Source organism: Mus caroli, unplaced genomic scaffold (assembly GCF_978045245.1).
Source record: "Mus caroli unplaced genomic scaffold, Mus_caroli_1 scaffold_1, whole genome shotgun sequence".
Lineage (NCBI taxonomy): Eukaryota > Metazoa > Chordata > Mammalia > Rodentia > Muridae > Mus > Mus caroli.
In genome coordinates, this window is record NW_028227256.1 from 105,132,730 (window position 1) to 105,138,681 (window position 5,952).

Here is a 5,952-nt window from a genome sequence, read left to right on the forward strand (position 1 = left end):
TGCTTCCCATGCAGGGCAGGGGCCAATGTCAACAGGCTATTCTTGCTGTGTTTTTTATAAAGTGTTTCACTGGCTGAATTATACCTGCTAAGCTAGCAATACCAAGATTCAACTTTGCAGTGCAGCAGCCAAAGGATAAATCAGGTGGTAATTTAGTGCATCCTTTGGGAATAAATTGTTGCAGACAACTCTTCATGTTTCTTCCCACCCCACCCCACCTCAATCAGGAAGAAGAATGGGTGTGTTGTAGGTGCAGAATTGGAAGGCACATTTTCTTCTGTTTGTTATTCTCTCTTTGATCTCTAAATATTCTATTGCCTTCTTGTTCTTAATTGCATACAGCCTGTGCCAGTGTCTATGTGCACATTTGTGGTTTGTGTGCTTACATGCATAGCTATGATCAGATAGGTGAGAGCACTGAGGAAATTTGCATTATCTATATTTTGTTTTTAGTGATTAAAAGACTAATACGTATCTTCAATTCATTCCTTTTTCCCTTCTCCTTTGTTCTGGAATATTCTGACCTTTACTGACTTTGTTTTCTGTGGTTTTATGGTCACAATTTATGTAAGATCGAAAGCTCAGATATTAATTATGATACAGGGCACGTGTTTGCAACTACAGAACCAACTAGAAGGAATTTGGTGAGTCTGAAAAATGATCAAGAAGAAAATTTGCTTAATTGCTTAAAATATCTCCACACATATCTTATATATTCTGCACCAATAGAATTTCCTCACTCCTATCTCAAGTCTCTCTCACAGTCACCCTTCATCCTCTCATCCTTTTTATTTCCCCAGGTAATAATACTTTTAATTTAGACCATACCTGCCTATTTCATGTGCACAATAGATCGAGTGCACTGTCATATCCTGGAAAGCTTCAGGCTAAGGCAAGCCACTGAGATCTAATCAGTGTCATACTCTAAACTGTATCTGAAACAGACGCACACACACACTCCTGCCTGTACCCAAATGGAGAATCCCAAGAGTTAGATACAATGTAGAGAAACAAAAATCATTAATAATGATGACCTTTAAATGTTAGAAGAAGTGGGATAAAGGAGAGGAATGGGGCTGGCAAATGATGAAAATTCATTGTGCATGTAAAATAATGAAAAAAAATCATATGATCCACTGATAAGTGCTGTATTGCTTACTCAAGATATACTACATTTTTGGCCCATCTATGTATACAGTTATATTTTGGGAACTTTATTCATACTACATAAGGCTGTTAGGTCTGTATATGCCTCCAATTTCATAAATTAATTAAAGGAAAACTCCACTAGTGATTTAAAAATATCCACACAATTAGTACACAGAAACTTAGACGCATGCTGCTGATCTTTCCTTTTGAAAAATGCTTGTCAATGAGTCCTTTGGCTTCACTGCTGACCATTGATCCAAAACTGGTGAACCATGCATTTACATAATTATCAAGTAGGAAATGAAGATCCATTTAAAGATGTTATTTAAAATAATATCATCTGCTATTTTTTCATATTTGAGATAAGATTCACATATATTCTATTCACAAAATTGGTATCTAGTACATTGTGGATTTACACACTAATAAGTAAAATATATGTGCAAAATGTTTAATATTAAATTAAGTGTCCTGAATGTAAATTGTTAATATAAATTTCTCTCCTATTGCTTACATAGCTTTATCATCCTGTCTTATCTTTTCTGACATATAGGTGTAGAAGATTCATATACCCCAACATAATGTAATCATATTTACATCATTTTCTAAACATTTATGTTTGTAATTAAAACTGGTAAGTTTAAAGATTATGAATTATTTGCAGTCACAAAAAATGAGCTTGCTTAATCACAGACCGAATACAATATGTGAGCTATATTAAGTAGGGTCAACTCTGAAATAAGGGCCTATGTGGAAAATTATTATTTTAAGAAAAGAAGTTGTTTTATTTCTTGACATCGTAGAATCTAGAAAAAATGGTTTTATTTTATTGTATCTATTTTTTTAACCTCTGAGTGCATTTACTTAGCCTTTTGGACATCTTCCTGTTTCTCTCTGAAAAGGTTAAGAGCCATGTCTCGCCCATCCAAGGCCTGCCAGAGCCTACAGAGAGCAATTTCCACTGCCTTGTAATTTTGAAATAAATAAAACTGGTAGCAAGTATGAGTGCTGAGTGATGTCAGGGTGGCCCCAGCAGCCTCCAGAGGGCACCGTGGGGACAGTCTCAAGGTGTCTTCTGATGGTTGGGAACTGTGCAGCGTGTGTATCAGGCTGTCTACAGTTTGCCCAGGAAGTTGACCAGCGCTGGTATGCCCTCCTTCAGGCGTTTGTGCTTGCTGGTCTCAGCTACCACATGGCTGGACTGCTGCTGTTGTCTAAGCGGTCCCCAGACAGGATCTGCCGGTGGTCAAACATGCACTGAGGGAAGGCCTGGCCACCAGTTTTGGATCAATGGTCAGCAGTGAAGCCAAAGGACTCATTGACAGTCAAGTATGCGTTGTCCACGAACATGGGAGTTCTGGCCACCTCAAATGCATGGCCACTCTTCCTGTTCAGGACACCGTAGATGCCACCCAGCACTTGCTCAGGACACTGGATCTCCACCAGATAGGCTCCATGAGAAAGGGCTGTACAGTCAGCACACTGGCATAGAGGCATAGTGTTCTGTGGGGATGATCTGGCCACCTCCCGGGTGGATAGCATCAACATGCAGGGTCACATCATGAACATCAAATCGCACATCATGGATGTTATCCTAACAAACAGCACCCTCCTCCGTAGCCCACTGGAAGCCAGCCACCACACGGTCCTTGATCTCATTCAGGTACTCCACACTCTTGTTGATGTCGGTGAAAAAGCTGGGACCAGTGCCATCAGGTCTGAAGCACCAGATCTTGAGGGATTCAGCAGCATCCCAGGCATACTTCTTGGTAAAGTAGCAGGCACGCACCTTGAACTCCTGGTGATGTACTTTGCCAGGCAGTCAGGGAAGGGACAGACCTTCATGTACAGCCAGCTGAGCTTGTTTGGGAACTTGGACAGATACAGAACATTAGACTATTCACTGACTGTCTCCTGGTATGACTCTACAGGGTCAGATCTCTTCATGAGGATGCAGCCATGGCCCTCCTCCAGGTCCTTAAGGCAGATCTCCAGGTGCAGCTCACAGGCACCATCAATGATGTGCTCTCCTGACCTCCAGTGATACACTGCACCATAGGGTGAGACTTAGCGAGCTGCTTCAGTCTCCACCAGCTTGGGCAGGTCAGCTGGGTTATTGGCCTCCACTGCCACCCTGGCAACAGGGATGACACTGAACTTCATCACTCACATATTGTGAATGTGGTGATCAAAGGTGGTGATGTCCTGCTCTTCACAATGAACTGGTGCACTCAGACCAGCCCCACAGTTTCCACAGGGTATATCCTCAATCAGCTCCAGATAGCAGCCCATCATCAGAATAGTTCTCTGGATAGGCTGCAGGAACAGGTCCTCTTTCTTCCCAGATCCAGACCTTCAAGCATGTGGACACCAACCCAGAGAACACTACCAAAGGCATAGAAACGGCCTTTGTCAGAGGTTGGCATCATCTTGGAAATGTACATCATTAAGGGGTCCTTTGGGTCACAGCTTTTAATACCCATGAAGCCTCATCATCAGATGGCCCCTTGTACAGCAGCTCACAACTGTGCAGTGGCAGAGGACAGCAAGTGGATGGTGATCATTTGCAGCAGGGTGTCCCTTGAGGGTAGCCAGAGGTGCATCACAGCCTTGAGAAATAGTTTGCCCTCCTTGTCTTTATCCTCTCTGTCTAGCTTGATGTTCAGCTTTTCAATCAGCTTGGTTGTTTCCTCCTTCCTGAAGTTCATGATGGTGTTGAACACCTTGAAGATGGGTTAAAGATGAGCTGGCAGAAGGTGCAGGGAAGTTTCTTTCCATCTGGGCTATTGGCAGACTTGCTGAACTTGACATTGGCCAGGTCAAAGTACCCGGTCTGCAGCAGAAGAGTAGAAAAAATGATTTTAAATAACAATAAATAATAATGTGGAACAGATTTCTAATAAAATTTTGATTTGTATATCGACATTTGACCATTACACTTGGCTCTTAAGGAAACTCAGACATCTGCAAGAAAGCAAATATTTTGAATTGCTAGCTAACATTTTGTTTTGAACTAAAATTTTGGTATTCCCTCCTTAATGAGGAAAAAATGCAGAAGTGATTCTGAAGGACTATCAGAGCTGAAGGATAGAATAGCACAGAGGGTGCTGTGTCCTTGGTATGATATTGACTTTAACAATGCACAGGTGCAGCAACTTTGGTTGCTTGTATAGGGCCTGTGGCAGCAACTAGCTGATAAACATTTAGGAGGAGGAGTGGTTTGGTAGAAGAAAATAGTTGCTGGGTACATGAGAAAGATTAAAGACAAGAGTGGGCATGAATGTGATCACAGTATATTGAAATCAAGTACAATATTGGGAAGACTAAAGTCATTAAAAAAAAAAAAGCCCTGATTGTTACATGCCTTTGAGGGAATCATGCTATGTGTCTGTCATATCTCACTGCAGCAAGACAGGAGAGGAAAGGGGTTGTCTTAGGGTTTCTATTCCTGCACAAACATCATGACCAAGGAGCAAGTTGGGGAGGAAAGGGTTTATTCAGCTTACACTTCCATACTGCTGTTCATCACCAAGGAAGTCAGGACTGGAACTCAAGCAGGTCAGAAAGCAGGAGCTGATGCAGAAGCCCTGGAGCAGTGTTCTTTACTGGCTTGCTTCCACTGGCTTGATCAGCCTGCTCTCTTATAGAACCCCAGATTACCAGTCCAGAGATGGTTCTACCCACAAAGGGTCTTTCCCCCTTGATCACTAATTGAGAAAATGCCTTACAATTCGATCTCATGGAGGCATTTCCTCAAATGAAGCTCCTTTCTCTGTGATAAATCCAGCTGTGTCATGTTGACACAAAACTAGCCAGTACAGGGGTGAAGTCTAAAACATAAGATATCCCTTCTTTATATTTGTAGTCCAAATGTTTTAGTGGTGTCCTAGATATATTTTTAGTGTAAGCCACCTACATTCATAAGAGTTCAATTCTGAGGTATTTTTATGTTACCACCTGTTGAACTTTGGTTCAACTAGCTTCCATATAAACATTTTCTCTTCAGTCTTTCTGGAAGCCTTATGTTTACTGTAACTACCAAGGCACTATATTATTGTCAGTGTTGTCTGCAACCAGGATACATTATTCCAGGATATATTAATAAAACATGACTTTTGTGATTTTAAGTTTCAAAATGAAGGAAGGATTTTGACTTGGAGGTCTGAGGTACTAATCTTTAAGGGAACAAATTAATCTAGAATATATAAAAGATAAAGTTGGGCACTATATCTTACCTGAGTAGTTAGAATGAATTTTTCTCTTAATGTACATGTGACAGCTGTCTTCTCTAGATGTGACTTACTGGAGGAATAAACATGCGTTGACTTGTAGCAACCTTCCAGATGGAAACCACACCAACCTTTAACTTTACATGCTGCATTGGGTGCTATTCTGTTGCTGGAATAAAAGACCATGACCAAAGAAACTGAGGGGAGATGGTTTCTTTGGCATAAACTATCCCCATTCCAGAGGGATGATAGCCCATCACCGTGGGGAAGATTGCCAGCAAGCTTCAGGCTTTACAGTAGGTATAGAAAGAGGACTGTGTTCATACTCAACCACAAGCATGAGACAGGGAGATCATGGCTTGGAATTTCAAAGTCTGCCCCTAGGAAAGTGGTGAAGTACAAAATGTAAGGGATCATTTCTTAATTTTTGTAGCCCATAAGTTATATAGTGGGCTATTAGATACATTTTCAGTGTAAGCCACCAACATTCAAATGACTTAAATTCTGCAAGGCCTCATCTGTCTTCTTGAGCTTACTAGACACTGCCATCCACTGAGGACTAAGGATCCAAATG

The 5,952-nt window shown here is 41.3% G+C and overlaps 1 pseudogene; it reads right to left on the reverse strand.

Moving 5' to 3' along the window:
* Window positions 1-2,263: 2,263 nt before the first annotated feature.
* Window positions 2,264-5,530, reverse strand: LOC110295844 (elongation factor 2 pseudogene; annotated as a pseudogene).
* Window positions 5,531-5,952: the final 422 nt, after the last annotated feature.